Consider the following 16,939-nt stretch of genomic DNA (forward strand, 5'->3'; position numbering starts at 1 on the left):
TCCTAGGTATACACCCAGCGGAAATGCGTCCCTATGTTCACAGCGCCCAACAACTAGAATGTTCATAGCAGCACCATTCGTGTCAGCCAGGAACTGGAACGTACCCAAACGTCCATCAGCGGTAAAGTGGGTGAATAAATGACGATAGAGTCACACAACAGCGAGCTACCAACAATGAGGGCGGCTGCCTGTGACAGTATGGACCAACCTCACAGATAGAATATTGAGCAAAAGAAACCAGACACAGAGGACATGCACTGTATGGCTCTATTTACACAGTTTAGAAGCAGGCCAAAGTAGCCTGTGGGGTTAGGAGTCAGGAGGGAGGTTATCGCTGGGGGTACAAGTGGAAGGGGTTTTGAGGGACTTCTGAGGGCTGGTGAGGTGCTTTTTTTTTTTTTTTAAAGATGACCGGTAAGGGGATCTTAACCGTTGACTTGGTGGTGTCAGCACCACGCTCTGCCAAGTGAACCAACCAGCCATCCCTATGTAGGGATCTGAACCCGTGGCCTTGGTGTCATCAGCACCGCACTCTCCCAAGTGAGCCACGGGCCGGCCCTAGAGGTGCTGTTTTTGATTTGGGTGCTGTTTACATGGGCATGCCCAGCCTGGGCAAATTCATCCAGCTGTACACTTTTTTTGATTTGTGCAATGTTCTGTGTGTGTGCTTAACTCAACAGGCATGCCTCCTGGAGCAGGTTAAATCCATCTTCCTTTTCTGTCTGAAGGGTGAGGGATGCCTGGCCTCCCTGGCGCGCACCTAGGGGCCACCTCCTGAGGCCACCAGAGTCCCTCCCCAGCCCCAGAGACTCTTGAAGCCCCAGACTCTGGGATTTTGTTTCCATCAAGCCAAGAGAATGCCAGGAGCTCTGGGGTAAATCCCACCATCACAGGTCAGGCTTCAGTTTAGGGCCTAGAGGGTGCAGGTGTCTCTCCCTGGTGGGGCTACTTTGGGGCCTCCCTGCCATCAGCCTTGAACATGGCTTGGTGTGGAGGCCGAGTGCAGGGGCGCAGGCTGCCTGGGTCCCTGGGTTCTGTCCTGCGCCTCCCTCCACCTTCTGGCCTCTGGGGTGGTGATGGTGGCGGTGGGGCTGTCTGTACTTCAACGACCCCCGGCGCCTCTCACCCCCCAGCAGAGGGCAGGAGCCGCGGCACCCGCGGGGCAAGGGAAGCCCGGGCCCGGTGTGACCTTGCGCGCCCCCGCAGAGGTCACCGCGCTCCGGCTGCCTGTCCGGGTCCGGTTCCGCGGGCGGCGGGGCGGGCGAGGGGCGCGCATCCAGCGCGCTGTCCCGGCCGCCGCCCGCCCTCCCCGCACGGTTATTTATAACCACGGGTCGCGTTACCTCCTGACCTTCAGCTGTGCCCAGCGATCCGCGGCGATTAGCATCTCCTCCCAGCCGCCCGCCGTGAACAAACGCCCCTCTGTGCGCCCTGGCCGGGCGCCGCCCCCGGGAGGGCCCTGCGGCTGCAGGACGTTGACCTGGAGTCTGGCTGCCCGGGCGACCCAGCGCTGTGAGTTGGGGGAGGTGGGTGCGGTGGGGGGAGGGGGCAAGAAGCACTCTCCTTGCCTTGCTTCCCGGTTGCGGACCTTCTGGGGTGTTCTGGGTGGCGGTTTTATTTACAATATAGGGCTCCCCAGCCTGTCTGTCCCAAGCCAGAGGAAGAGGCGGTGCTGGTCCCCGGAGCACCCGCACCGGTGTGGTCCCTGGAATCGCACAACACAAACCACCGATCTCCCAGCAGCGAGCCCCTCACGCCTAGGTGGCAGCTGAAGCCCAGAGAGGCAAGTGCTGCTGGCTGCTGGCTCTTTCCACTGGATCCCAGAACTCCCTATTAGGGTCTGGAGGAGCCTTGTTACCGGAGGCTAGGGTGGGGAGAGTGGCCTGTTCGTTCGCACATTCAACACGTCTTCGTTGGGTACCTAGTAGGTGCCAGGCACCATTCCAAGCAAAAGTCCTTTCCCTTGTAGAGCTGACAGTCTGGGGGATACAGTCTGTCCCTGGAGCCTGGGGTCCCTGCATGCAGCCATGTTCCAGGCAGTTGCTGAGGGTCCTAATGTGTGAGTCCCGGGAAGGAAGGCTGAAGCAGGGAGTGAGAGGGCCAGGCTGAGGGCACACTGTGGGACTGCGGACTTGGGCTGAGCATTTGCTGAGGAAGGCCAAGGCCAAGTGGGTCATGAACATCCCAAGCCCGTGAAGGCTTTGGCTCAACAGTGGGCGCCCTCCCCTGCTGCAAACGACCTTGCATCCAGGGCAGAGGGTGAAAATCTCACCCAGCAACCAATCTTGGAAGTCATCCTGGAGGAAGCCATGGGATGGGCAGCAGCTGAGGGGGGACTGAGACAAGATTTGGGGGGCACTGAGGGAGAAGCATGGGGGCCACCTGTCTCCCTTTCTGCCGTGCTCTCTGAAGCTTGGAAGCACTCAGAAGAACTTGGGTTTTTGCCTTGACCATCCTCGTGCCTTCTCTGGGCCTCAGTTTCCACAAACGAACAATGAAGGGGGGGCTGAGATGAGCCGTTTCACCTCTGGCTGCCCGTGGTCTTGGTATAGAAACCCTCTAGACCAGAGACCCTCTCACCTGAGTGTGACTATGCCTGGGCGCGTCCTCATGGCCGGATGAAGCCCAGGGGGACAGGCCAAGGGTGGAGTCAGGAGTGGCCATAGCCATGGGTAGCTAGTGGTGGCTACAACCCACGCCAGTGTGAGGAAGTGGTGTGTACACATACGTGTGCCTGTGTGAGTGTGTCGGGGTCTGTGCGTGTTGGAGTGTGCCTTTGCGGGTAGGGGGCTGTGCCCGGGAGGGAGTGCGTGGCTTGCTGAGCATGCGGGTGTAAAGGGTATAGAGTCCATGGCAAGTGTGGAACGGGGGTGTGTAGGGTGGGTCACATGTGTGTAGGTCCAGGTGTGTACATGTCGAGGGTGTGGGTGGATGTTGGAGGAGTGTCTCGGTGGTGGTGGGGAGCTTGAGGCAGGGGAAGAAGGCATGGAGGGACCTTTCGCTCACTCTGCAACCCTCTCTCTGCCCACACGGTCAGCTTACAGCCAGCGGGCCCTGACCAGTCAATGAACTCAGGGTCTGGAAGAGTCAGCGGCTTTTCCGACCTCTTTGCCAAATGGGATGTCAGCACTGGGGCGGGGTGGGGGGGTGGGGAGTGGGGGGGCAGGCTGGGGAAGATGGCAATGACTTCATGACAACTGGCTGCTGAGTGGCCGGGGGGAGGTGGCAGGGAGCTGGAGCCTGGCTGGGATGAGGAAACCTGCCCCAGGGGCCGCTGTGCCAGGCGGAGGCTGGGGACCCACCCTGGGTGGGGAGCCAGCCTGGCTGCAGGCTCACGCCTCCCCAGCTCCCCTCTGTGGGGACCTCCTGGGAGGGCAGGTGGCAGGGGACCCTTAGTCTGAGCACCCTCCAGGGGCTTTCACATACGATCCCATATAAGCTCACAGCAACTGTGTGAGGTAAGGAGTCTTATCTCTGTTTTACAGATGAGGAAACTGAGGCTCAGAGAGGCAGCCACACAGTGGGAGTAAGTGGTGGAACTGGACTGGGAATGTGGGTTGGCGTGTTTCCCACTCTGCCCACAGCGACGTCGGGGGGGCAGGGGCAGCCCTTAAACACTGCTGCTCTGTGGACACCTTGAAGTTCAGGCTCTGGGCCTTCCCTGAATCCTTAGACCCTGTGGCTCTCAACCCACCCGAAAGGGGCTCTTTCCTGGGGGGGCCCTGCAGACACTTTGCTACAATTTGGGGGTGGTCAGCATCAATAACCATGTGGGGGGGGGGGGAACCACAAGAAAACAGAAGCCTTCACATTGCAAGCCTTCACACTGGCCTCTCTCCAATACAAGCCAGAGGCTGGCTCTATTTCCAGCAGAGCCTCGGTCCAGCCCAGTCCTCCGTCAGTCACAGGGCTCAGGCTGGCATTGATCCTTTGTGGGGCTGGAGGGGGTCCCAGATCACAGACCGGGGGGTGGCTGTGAGCACTGTCTTTATACCCAGAAGCTGAGATCAGCTTTTGGGCTGCTCTTTCTTCAGCTGTTTACTAGTTTCCCATAATAATAATAACTACCCCTACCTAAGCTTTATAGTTCACAAAGTACTTTCACAAACGTTCTCTCATTTAATCCTCACGCTGGCCCTGTGATGAGGCATTAATATACACGTTTTATAGAACAAGAAACTGAAGCTCAAGGAGGGAGGTTCTCAGTCTCAGATCTCACTGCCAGGAAGTGGCAGAGGCCCTGGTGTTCCTGACCCCTCTCCAGGTCCGAGAACCCTCCACAGCCGCAGTCCTTCTCGAAGGAGCGTGGTGACCGAGTGACTTCTTCAGGGGTAGGACTCAGGTCTGCAGGAGTCAGCTGGCCGTGCGGCAGAACAATCTGCTGTCTTCGGTTGGGAGCTGTGTGATGACTGCTCCCCGTCTTCTGCTCCTGCAAATATGGGGGTGGGGAGCTGGAGGAGGCCACGATATAAAGAAGCAAAAGTGACCAGTACATGAGAGAGCTGGAGATAAGGTGCTGGGGAGGGTCCCCCAGAGCAGAGCTGGCTGCCCTTGGCATTTGGCCCAGGAAGAGGGGTGAAAGGAACCAGCAGTCACCAGAAAAGACCACAGGGTGCCCAGTGCCAGCGGTTGCCACGTTCTCAAATGCCCGTGGCAAAATGAGAACAATAAGGACGATATAGTGAGGTTTTCATAAAGCTAGATCCATTCAGGCTGAGACTGCCCTTTCACCTGTATCTTCAATCGTTTGTGTGCGTGTGTGTGCGTGTGCGTGTGTGTGTGTGTGTGTTTCAAAGCACCTTTCCTTTCAGTGTCCTCAACTCAGCAAAATAAAAAACTGGTGACCATGTCAGATCCTAAATTATTTTTTTGGAAATGTTAGTGATCTGAGAAATCCAAAGGACTGGGAACCTCTGAGCTAGCTCCTACCGTGGCTGTCTGTGAAACCTGGCATGGAAGCAGTTGTTTTTTAATTAAGGGATGAAATCTGAACAGCTGGAAAATGTCTCCCATGGGGAGAAGGGGCTGGAGTTGATGCCCGGCCTCAGCCCTCACAGCCTCAGAGACTAGGCATCCCCTGGAAACCTGAGAGAAAGAACATTCGAGTAACTGTACTAGGAATTCTGAGAAAGGCCTCAGGGCCAATTCTCCATGCCACACACCCTCAGCTCTTCTCTGACTTGGCGCCAGGAGGAAATGTTCCCTTAAACCCCACCTCTCCTCCCCCAGCCCCCTCAAGGCTGGTTCCAAAATAGTCCAGCCTTGGAGGAGACATCATGGGTTGGGCTGGCTGCCTGCCCCTCTGAGAGGGCATGTCAGTAATGCTGTGGCCAAATATAGAGGGGCACTGGACACTGACAGGGGACCCGGGGCTTGGGGAGCCTTGAAGGCTCCGTGGTACCTGCCCCACCCCCATCTCTCCGTGCCATGCACCCCCTAACCCAGGCAACTGGGAGGCTGGTGCCCCCTCGCCTGGCCCGGCTCACATGAGGACATGTCCCAACAAGCCCAAGTGGAGCAGGAGGCTGGCCTGAGATGGTGCAGGGCCCGGGCTGGGCATGAGCGTGGGGACACCTCTATCTGGGGAACTCAAAGCACTTTTACAAGCGTAGCTTCCCACAGGGCACTCCGAGATCAGGAGCCCGAGAGGAACCACTCCTGCCCTCTGTTCTCCCAGCTTTCGAAGGAGACCAAGGCTGTAAAGCTGGGGTGTGGGAGGCTGAGAGGAGGGCAGGAAGCCAGGCCAAACCCCAATAAACTGCTGGTTGCATTGAATTGCAAATAATTATCCCTGATCACCAAGGTTGCCTCCACCCTCCACTCCTGGGAATTAAAAGTCAAAGGGCAGAGCTGCTGACGCAAATGTCAGGGGAGACACGCGGTTTGGAACAGCTGGGATCCTGCTCCCCAGCTCCAGCGCCCGAGGTCGCAGGCCCCAGTGCCCTGGACATGGTGTCCCCCAGGCTGGCTGTCCCAACATGCACGCAGGGAAGGAGGCTCCACTCCCTCTCCTGCCTCTGACCCAAAGGTCAACAGAACTTGATTGGAGGTTAATCAAAGACTCCCCGTGAAAAGCGCTGCAGATGCCTGGGGGGCTGGGGGGGAAGCAGCAGATCAGGGGTCTCATGAGCCTCCCCTTCTTCCCCACTGCAAAAAGAAGGAAGAAACTTCTGCCTCCTTGCAAGGGGGAACCTGGCTCCCTAAAACCAGCTGTGCCCCCTCCCCTACGTTGACACTACCGCATGCAGGCGTACCTGGGCAGCTGCTCCAGGTCTGTGCACCAGTGGCGACCCCCAGTGGTCGGTGCGGGGCGTGAACTTGGGCCTTGGGCACCTGCTGCAGCCCAGGGCCAGTGACTTAGGGAACCCTGTGATGTGAACCAGTTCAGAGATTCGACTTTGGTAAGGGGGTTGTTGGCATTTGGAGGTATTTTCTAAGTGCCAATTTTTCCTAATTGAACTGTGGCTGCATATCAACCTAAATGTCCATAACTAGCAAATCGGCATCAACATATCTAAGAATAAACTCATCCTCTAGCCCTAAACCTGCTCCTCCTCCTAACTTCCCTATTTCTATTAATAGCACCACCACTCTCCCAGTCCCTAGGCTCCAAACCTTGGAGTCATCTTCAACCCCTCCCCACACTGGGCTGGGAGCCTGGCCCTGCCCCTTGTCGCTTTCTATCCCTCCCAGTCAGCCCCTCACCTGAGCTACTGCCATCTCAACAATGTGGTTGGGTCAGACTTGGCAGGTGACCTGCCTCCCTGTGTGACCTTGGGCAAATTACTTAACCTCTCTGAGTCTCATCTTCCTGAGCTGTAATGTTAGGATAATAATCACAGTGCGTATCTCATAGAGTACTGCAAGAATTAAATGACAGAATATATATAAAGACTATCACACAGGAAATGCTCAATGCGTGAGAATTGTTAGAGATCATCCAATCCAACTCCTCCAATTTACAAACAAGGAAACTGAGACCCAGAGAGCTGGAACCAGACCTAACATCTGGCATTGAGTTCCAGGTGTCTCTACAACATGCTATAGAGCTGGGGTCTTGGAAGTTCCTGGAGTCTTGAAGCTTCTCCACCTCCACACCCCATCATCATGTTCTAGAACCCAGAACAAAAGGCCACCTCCTGAGTTCATGAGGCCCATCTCCCTGCTTTCAGGGGCAGGTATAGCTGGGTAGGTGTTGAGGTCACTCAGCCACAGGAAATGTTTTCTGGGATGGGACAAGCACAGGTCATGTACAGCCGCTGAGTCAGGGTGACCCATCTGCAAGACGATGAGTGGGCTCAGCACTATGGCTGGCACAGCTGCCTGCCTCAGGGCACGCAGGGCGTGTCCACACGTCAGAACAGGCAGGTGCCTCCTCCCTCAGTGACCCCGCCCTGCATTCCCCTCCCCCCCCAGACCCACGTGACCTCACCAGGGTGAGGGGGACAGACGGGGGAGGGCAGGCCGACTCAGCTCGCCTCACCTCCAGGCCTGTCTCCCTGCAGGCAGATGTTCTCAACGCTCACTCCACGGGTGAGCACCTGGAGTCCACAAACTCCTTGGAATCGAAGGTGGGAGCCTTGTTCTGGGAAGAAGGTCATAGCTATTGTCAGATTTTTCAAGGGGGGCTTTGACCCCACAAAGAGGCAGCAGCAAGAAAAGCAGGTGGGCAGGCCTCAGAATCAGATGAGCAAAGTCAGACAAGGGCCCACCAGGGTCCTTGGAACCTATTGTCTAAGACAATGGTTCTCATACCACGACAATGTGCCCCCCTGGGGGCTTTAGCAATGTCTGGAGACATTTTTGATTGTCACAACTGGGGAGGGAGGGAGTACTACTAGCATTTAGTGGGTAGAGGCCAAGGATGCTGCTAAATATCCTGTCATGCACAGAACAAACCATGCAACAAAGAATTATCCAGTCCCAAATGTCAACAGTGCCAATGCTGAGAACCCCTGGGCTGTCATCTGTCAAAGGGGGAAACACCTGCCTCCCAGTGCTTTGAGGTTTAAGAGAAGCAGCTTACATGAGGAGCCAGGACTGGCCTAGCACATGCTCCACGGGCCCAAGAGACTTTCCTTTCCTGGGGACTTTTTGGTCTGGGACATAGCAGAATACAGGCAGAGGTGGAGTAGGCCCATATTCTGACTTTCACATGAGAATTTTCTGAAATGATTTTGATTCTAGACTTTCTAGAGTGCCATGCTCATCTATCAACTCTTTCAATAAGGAAAAAGCAGGCCCTGGAAGGAGAAGCCTGCCCTCTGGGCACTCACCATGCCACCTCTCAAGCCTCGGGCTCCATCAGGTCTCCCACGGGACCCATCCCACTCGCCCTTCACCTCATTTATAGAGGGAAAGGAGAGTGCTGAGAGGGTGGGAGGCAAAATGCCTCCTTCAAGCCCTCCTGAGACCCAGCCTTAGGAGCCCAGGGAGGGAGATTTGTTTAGGAGCAGCCCTGCAGAGGCAGGAGGATGGCCAAGAAAACTTTGGAGGTGGTGTGAAGCTGAGACCCGAGCCAGCAAGCCCTCCCTGTCGCTCAGCTCAGTGGTCACTTGGGTCCAGCCCCAAATGTCAACAGTGGTGAGGCTGAGAACCCCTGGTCTAAGAGTCATCTGTCAAATGCGGAAACACCTGCAGCCTCAGCAGCCATGGGGTCAAATGTCTCCTCTACAAAAATCATTCCAGATAAGTCACTGACTTCTCCACGGGACTGGCTAATGTAACCAAATTGGGACCCCCACCTGGCCCCGTGGAGCTCTGCCTTGCTCGTTTGTCCAATTCAAGTATAATGGATTATCAGATTACCATGCAAGGAGGTCACTGCCCTGAGGCCAGTTGGGAGCTGGGACCCTGAGACCTCTTTCTGACACTGCTCACTTGTTGGGTCTGGGGGATTAACATACTCTCTCTCTCTGGATCTCAGTTTAATGAGGAGGACATACCACCTTCCAAACCTCAGTGATGGGGTCAGGCTTCAGGGGGCTTCTGTGTCTGTCCTTGGAGACCCGGCTGTCGCCACTGACAAGCCCGGACAAGCAGCTGTTTCTGAAAGGCAGCAGCAGCAATGGGGGAAGGGCAGAGCTCTGAGGGAGGGGAAGAGGAGACCAAAGGACATCAGAATGACTGAGGACAATTAAAAGGGTCTGGGCACGAAGCTGCAGTCTCCAAGTAGCAGCTGCCTCCTGCTGCAGGAGCCTCTTATCTGGAGAAACATTTTTGTCTTTATCGGGAATTTCTTCCAGATGCATAACATCTGACCTTTGCCTTCTTTACAGCTTAGCTCTGCTACCAATCCCGGTGGGCTGAGAAAACTGTGACTGCCCCCCTGCCCTCTAATGTCCGTTCCTCACAGATACTCTGTCCCTTCGCAGGGATGCTCGGAGACTGCAGGCAACCTTGCCTCCTGCCAGTCTTCTCCTGCAGGGGCTCCAAAGCCAGGAGGGGCAGCCTGGGCCTGGCGCCCTAGGCTTCTTGCCCAAAGCATAATGCCATCTTGCAAGTTCTGGGCCAGGAAAGGGGCCAGGGAGCCTCGCTGCTGCTCACCCACGGCCCCTCCCCAGGACCCTTAACTCTCCAGCTGCTCCAATTCCCACCCAGCTTGCCTGGCATTTCCCAGTGCCACAAGCCTTCTGACATCCTCTTCCCCACCAAGCTTCTTTCCGAGGCCCTTTCCTCTCTCAGCCAGCTTTACACCAGACACTCCTCTGGCCAGCAGCTCTGCACAGGAGGCTGGGCAAGGATGAAGAAGCTCCAGATGGTGTGTGGGCAGGGGGAGCTGTCTCCCTGACCCCAAGGGTTTGAGGGAGGGATGGAAGCTGTGCATGGAGCCTGTCAGCTGGAGTTTGTGAAATAGAGCTCCGTACACCCTCATAATGTACGCTATCTGCTTCTGTAGAATTGCTTGCGTAACCTAAGTAACTCCATTTTACCCGTCTGACCTGCAGACTACCCCCCCCCCCCGCTTCTGCATGAGAAACCATTGACCTCATAGAAACAAAAACCATTACATGGGAACAGGAGCCACACACAGTGAACTATTACATGGGAACAGGAACCATACACAATGAAAACTTGTATGCTTGATTGCTGTAACGGCTCATTCTTGGCTTCTGTGACCTAGCTCCCTAGCTTGCTTTGTGCACCTGGACAAACCCGTGTGCCAACGGTATGTAGTTTTTGCCTTTAAAAACCCCACAAGACCAAGGCCTGAGGCTGTTCTCCCTTGGTTGCTCCTTGAGAGATGGTCACTGGCCAGCTGGGGTGAATAAACTGCCCTTTTCTGCACGAGTGACGGGTAAGTGCGTTCTTACGGGAGGGTGCCTCACAAAATTTGGGGCAGTCATACCTACCTGAGCGTCCTGGAGCAGGGCTGAACCCTGTGGGGCATTAAACCCCCCAGTCTTGAGAATGCCAATGCTGCTGTGGCATGCCCTTCCTGCAGACTGGCTCTTGCCCATCTGAGTGTCCTGACCTCAGGGGAGGCAGCAAGGGTCCATTACCCTGTATACTCACCAGCTCCCCACCTGAGCCAAGGCAACCTCAACCCTCCCACCCCTCTTCCAGTGCTCTGTGCCACATGCCAGGTGTCTGGGTGTGGGGACCACTGGCCATACCCTCTCTCCCTCCTTGGGACTGCCCACCCAGGCCCTCACCTGCCCCTGTCAGTGTGGTGGTGCTGTGCTCTTCTCTGTTCTCCGTCAAGAGGATCTAATAGCTTCTTGCAGCTAACTCAGAGTTGAGATGGGCGGGAAGGGGTAACAAAACTAATCCCTAACTCTTTTGCTCCTAATGTTTAGAATCATGGGGCAGAAACAGATCCTAGAACTCACCTAAGTCCAACCCTGTCATTTTACAGAACAGAAAACTGAGGACCAGGACTGGCCAGTTAGCTCAGTTGATTGGAGTAGGGTGTTAGAACACCAAGGTCAAGGGTTTGGATCCCCAGACTGGCCAACCGCCAAAAAAAGAAAAAGAAAACTGAGGACCAGAGAGAAAATGACTAGCCTAAGGCTTGTGGCTACTCAGAGCAGCTTGGGACAGAGGTCTGAATTTCCTGGCCTGAAGCCTGGTGTGTCTGGATATGCAGTAATCGGCAAATCCAAGAATTAGCTGCAGAGGTGGTGTGTGGGAGAAGAGACTGGAGAGTGGACTTGGAGGTTTATTCCAAGCACATAGATTCTCTCCCCCCTAATTCTCACTCCCTCCTTTTTTCCTTTTCAGCAGCAGTTATAAAATCCAGGAAATAAATGTGAATTGATGGCCTATAAAGGGCTTAGTTAGTGCTGTGACCTGCTGAGTTATGTAACTTCTATTTTTTTCGGTCTTGGATAAAGTTTCCATTGAAGCAACTCACTAAGCTGATTCCGTGACATTTCCTTCAGCCTTGTTCAGAGGCGGCAGCAGCAGGAATTCCTCCGCAACTTCAAAGACCAGAAACTGGTGCTGTAGGTGCTTTCAAAAATTCCCTTCTTTAGTCCCTTGGGCCAATGTTTCTCTCACCCGTATCAACCCCTGCTCATCTCAGCAACAATCCTAGGCTCTGGACCCTTTTGGGTCCCTGGGCTATAAGCTGCCTGCGGGTGAGGAGGAGAAGCCAAGGGTGTGAGATCTAGAGGAGCCCAGTGGAAAAAACACTGAACTAGAGTCAAGAGTACTAGTCCAATCTCCACTGTTGGATAACAACCACTCTTGGCTTCAGCTTGCTTGTTAGTAAAGTGAAGTAGTAAACCTTACTACAATTTGATCCTCCTCGGTCCGGACTGGTCTGCCATGCTGGGGCCGACAGCACAGTGAGGATGAAAGGGAGGAACCAGGGGCCGGCAGTCTTTGCATGCTAGCAAGTGGAAGGTTAATACCAGCATGGTGCCACCTTGTGCTCAAAAGAGACCAAAGCCAGGCCTCTCCCTAAAGGCAGCTTTCCTTCCCCATACCTTTCCTGCTCTGGGAGGGGATATTGGGAAGCCAAGGTCCTCCCTAATTAAGCTTCACCTCTCAGCCCTTCACCACAAATGCCAAAGGGGCCCTAGGGAGAAGCTCTCTGTAGGTTCTGATGCCATCCTATCATAGACTTTTGGAGACCCTTTCCCAGGTTCAAAAAGGAAAAGATCCAAGGGAAGTCCAGGACCTCAACAGTGTCTTTCTTCCTAATTAAGACATATTCCTCCCATGCATGAAAGTCATTCCTTGACGCCTCATGGACAAACTGGTGCATCAAACAAAGCTGTTTGTGCCAACTGGTTCAGCCTACATGAATTCCCTCCAGTAAGGATCTGGCTGGGTATAAAGATTACTACTTGTCCACAGAACCCAAACTGCACACTCAAGGTGTGTCACCTAGAATGGTTCACACTCAAGGAATATCACCCTAGAATTAGCCTTAGAACTCATCCAAGCCAAGCTCCTGCTTTTGCAGATAATGAAAGCTGAGAGCCCAGAAAGAGGAAATGATTTTTTTTTTTTTTAGAAGATGACTGGTAAGGGGATCTTAACCCTTAACTGAGTGTTGTCAGCACCACGCTCTCCCAAGTGAGCTAACCGGCCATCCCTATGTAGGGATCCAAACCCATGGCCTTGGCGTTATCAGTTCCACACTCTCCCAAGTGAGCCACGGGCTGGCCCTAGGAAATGACTTTTGATGGATCAGTGGCAGAAAGGGGCTAGAACCTACAATTCTTTATCATGACTTGGTTTTTGAGACACTGACTTGTGGCTCACATCAGATCACACCAGGGGGGAGGTCTTTGGAACAAAGGGATATCACATTGGGACCCCAGAAACATGGCTTTAATACAGGTGGGATGGTCTGGATAAACCCTCAATGGGTGAAGCCCAAGATGGGGTCTCTAAATAAGCCAAGGCCTATCTAGAGGTACCTGCCCAGTTCCTGCTCATCTCCAGCCAGGCTGCTCTAGTAAGGACAATGCTTCAGATGGCTCTAAGACCAATATGGGATTCTCTTCTGGTGAAGAACATGCCACATTTCTGCTCTAGTTCCTTATTAATAGCCCCAAGTAAACTCTCCAAGACAGAAATGTAGATGGCCTATGTCATAAAAGCCTGCTTCCACAGAAGCACACCAGGCCAAAACGCAGCTAAAGGCAAACAGCTGAAAATTCACTCCTGGATTTGGAGCTCAAAGAAACCTCTGTCACTTGTCTGGGGCTAGCCAAAGGTAGAGCAAAGTAAACTTGATGAGAAAGGATAATAGGAAAAGAAATTGAGGCCTCGGTGGGGGAAGGATACAAACGTTTGTTAACTGTTGAGTAGTACTTCTTTACATAATCTCATTTGTTCTTTCCAACAATCCTGCGAATAAGGTGCCATTATCATAATACTACCAACGAGGAAATTCAAGTTTCTGAAGGACCACTCCACTCTCTTTGGGCGAGATATCCTGAAGATGCCTTGACAGATGGAATTTTGCATCCTTGCTTGGGAAGAGTCATGCTAAGCTTTTTAATGATGTAGAAAGCATATAACACTCCTTGCCACCATTCCACACCCTGTTGTGCATCTGATGTTAATATTTTATTTGGTTCTTTATGTCTGCTCTCTACCCATTTATATCCATGACTGTGAGATTCATTTTTGTCATAAAGCATTATGAGCAACAGATAACTGAATAAATATCTTTTGATGGTATCTAAAAATGTCAAATTTATCACTCTTTTCATGCTTCAACATGCCCTTCCATGTGCCTGCATAGGAAAGAAATTAACTTTTAGAAACAAGAGAGTATGGAGGCCGGCCCGTGGCTCACTCAGGAGAGTGTGGTGCTGATAACACCAAGGCCATGGGTTTGGATCCCATATAGGGATGGCTGGTTAGCTCACTGGGAGAGCGTGATGCTGACACCACCAAATCAAGGGTTAAGATCCCCTTACCAGTCATCTTTAAAAAAAAAAAGAGAGAGAGAGAGAGAGTATGGGTCTCTTGTGTTTAATTTTCATGGACTATCCCCTTTCCTTAAACTGGGGATGGTGGGGAGGGCAAGAGTAGGTGTTCCCTGAAAGGTCCAACAGGCCCAAGGTAGCTTTGCTTCCTAACAGAGCTCTGTTAGAACAGACAAGGCCTGAAGCACTGATAAATAGACTGGAAATAAGAATATTCTGCATTAAACAGGCCCTGCAGACCATTTTTCTCTTGTTTTTATCACATTATGAAGTAGATATCATACCAATATCATTTGTTTGACTACAGCTTCTGGCAGTACAGCCACCACACTTGATTACATATCCCCCTTTCCGTGTCTGCTTCCCTCTACCAGCCTAATCTTCTTGAGGAGGTCTTAGCCTCACATACCTGACTCCTGGGAATATCTGAGAGCCAAAGTAAGGCCAGGAGGTAGGCATGTTTCTACCACATGGTTTACTTCACTTAGCCATCACAGGAACACTTTGGGGTGTTACTCTGTTTTTACAGTAAGGGTCACAAAATTAGGAAACGGTAGACCCAGGATTCAAACCCAGGTCTCCTTACTTGAGATCTAGTACTTTACCCAACACAGTTGCAAGAGCCTTCGGTGTTCAGTTAATCTGGATGTACCATCGGATGAGGCACATGTGCCTTTACTTATCTCAGTTGGTCCCGTTTACCAAAAGGGAAGCCCTCCTATGGATCACCTGAGGACAATAATATTCTCCATAGGGTTTCTCTGCAGATCACCTGTGAATTTATGAGCTAAGTACTCTGAAAAAACAATTAGATTAGATGTTATGCAAATATGAGCTAGACATGATAACAACTAAAAGACTATGGATTTTTTCTATGAAAAACTATGAGAAAATAGCCTTGCCAAGTGAATTCAGACTAAAAGGAGACAAAATATTCCCTTTAAGCTTTTGATGTAGCAATAAGTTCAAAGTAACTTCGATTGTTCATGAATCTAAAAGGAAAGACTATTGGGCTGAGCCTGGCTGAGCCTGCTGGCAGGTCACCATGTGCAGCTTATAACCGGCTAAGAACGAAGCTTTGTGTTCCTGGAAAACAGATGCTTGTGAATCCACCTGCGCTGCTCCTGAGTCCTTCTTAAGCAGATGTTCCCAATGGAAGGATCGGGATCACCTGGGCAACTGTTTTCCTAAATACACCAGTAGAGTCTGATACTCCTGAGATGAGGGGAAGAAGGAAAAAAAAAAAATTATTCTGCAAATAGCTACCGGGGTGATTCTGGCCGTACCTCCCTCTCCTGGCCTGGTTGAGAACTGCAGCTTGTAAGTGAAATTGCTGTCCCCACTCAGTTGGGGCTTATTTTTCCACCTACTTTGGGGCCTCAAATCAAATCATAATTTCTTTTTGTCTGTGGGTGGGAGCCAGTGTTCTGCTGGTAGGTGGCTAAAAGCATGGAGCTAAATATCTGGCTTCTTTTGCACATTGTCGTTCTGATTAACTGAAAATTCTTTTTTTTTTTTTTTTTTTTGTCTTTTTTGTGACTGGCACTCAGCCAGTGAGTGCACCGGTCATTCCTATGTAGGATCCGAACCCGTGGCGGGAGCGTCGCCGCGCTCCCAGCGCAGCACTCTACCGAGTGCGCCACGGGCTCGGCCCAAGATTAACTGAAAATTCTAAGTAGTGAAATCCAACCCAACAGCTATCTGGGCCTCATGGGGAAATAGGCAGCCCTGAACCGACAAACGGGTATGGTTCTTACCTACACAGACAACAAACTGAGGCAGATTAGAACCACAGGGCCAGAAAGGGCGCAAGCTAGGATTTTTTTTAACACCTGGCTAAATCACCCTCCCTTTGAACATATAAGAGAACTAAAGTACGAAGATGTTAGAGCAGTATCCCTCAACCTAACCTACATCACACTTACCTATGACACTTTACTGATGTCCAGGTCCAGACCCACAGACAGTCTGATTCAATAGCTCTGGGGTGAAGTTTTATGCCTTTGTGATTCTGGGGTGCTACGTTAAAGTGACTGGCCTAGGGTCACTGCAGGGCAAAGCCTGGACAGAACCTGGGTCTACCGTCTTCTTTCCCACTATATCATTATGTTTCTCTAAAGAAAATGAGTTTAAAATTAAATTGTATTAATTACCCACTATTTAGGGCACTCTGAGAAGTACCCTAACTACAAAACTTTTCCTAATAAATTGACCACTGCTGACAATTAAGTCCACACCTAACACGAGAGGCCTGGGGGTTGGTTAAGGAAGAGCTTAGAGGCTTAAGCAGACCAAGGTCTGAAAGAGTCCTTTCACTGGGGGTGGGGGAACTGCAGGCTACAGTTCCAGTTATAAGGACCGTGCCTGCCCTGTTCCCCAACAAAATTAAAATGAACATGTTTTGCCCTCTGCTGTCACTCAAGCCTCTCACTAGAGACTGGTGGGATCAGGAAGATGACTACACTATATCAGGCCCAAAAGAATCAGTTTCCAGAATAATACCTTGGCAGGCCCTAGCGTACTAAGGGGCAGGTAGGGTAAGGTTTTATAAAGTCTAGGAATGAGCCAGGCTATTAATAATATTCTAGGGCATCCAGCCTCACCGGACAGATGTCTGTGCCTTCAGCTAGTGAACTGTCCTATTAATATGCCAATTGGGGTGACTTTTACCATCAGGTTAGGCCCCCACATCTCTTGAAAACATAAACAAAACACACTGGATTGGACTCAATACAAATGCACTGAACCCATATGGATTCACACTGTGCTGCCACATGATCAGTTTTATAACCATCCTTCCTTTCAGAGTCTCCCCCAAGCAAGTGGATCACAAACAAGCACACCGTATTATTAAGATCTGCATTACAACCTGCCTCTTATTACTGAGTAATCTGGCAAATGGTATGCCTTAGTACCATGTGTGGGCTGTTACTCAGCGCTCCCGCATTTCTAGAAATCTCTCTTGTCTACTGCTCATAACTCACTGGAACACGTGAGCCAAGCAGACATGCACGAGTATTCCCACTGCTCACCTTCAGCTAGTG

The 16,939-nt window shown here is 52.1% G+C and overlaps 1 long non-coding RNA gene across 1 annotated transcript; it reads left to right on the top strand.

The window, feature by feature from the left end:
• The first annotated feature begins 1,303 nt into the window (after positions 1-1,303).
• LOC134388969 (uncharacterized) lies at positions 1,304-4,852 on the top strand. The gene is made up of 3 exons (XR_010024671.1): positions 1,304-1,512; positions 3,486-3,526; positions 4,171-4,852. It is a non-coding gene; the product is annotated as an uncharacterized LOC134388969 (long non-coding RNA).
• Positions 4,853-16,939: the final 12,087 nt, after the last annotated feature.

Source organism: Cynocephalus volans, chromosome 10, assembly GCF_027409185.1.
Source record: "Cynocephalus volans isolate mCynVol1 chromosome 10, mCynVol1.pri, whole genome shotgun sequence".
Taxonomy (NCBI): Eukaryota; Metazoa; Chordata; class Mammalia; order Dermoptera; family Cynocephalidae; genus Cynocephalus; species Cynocephalus volans.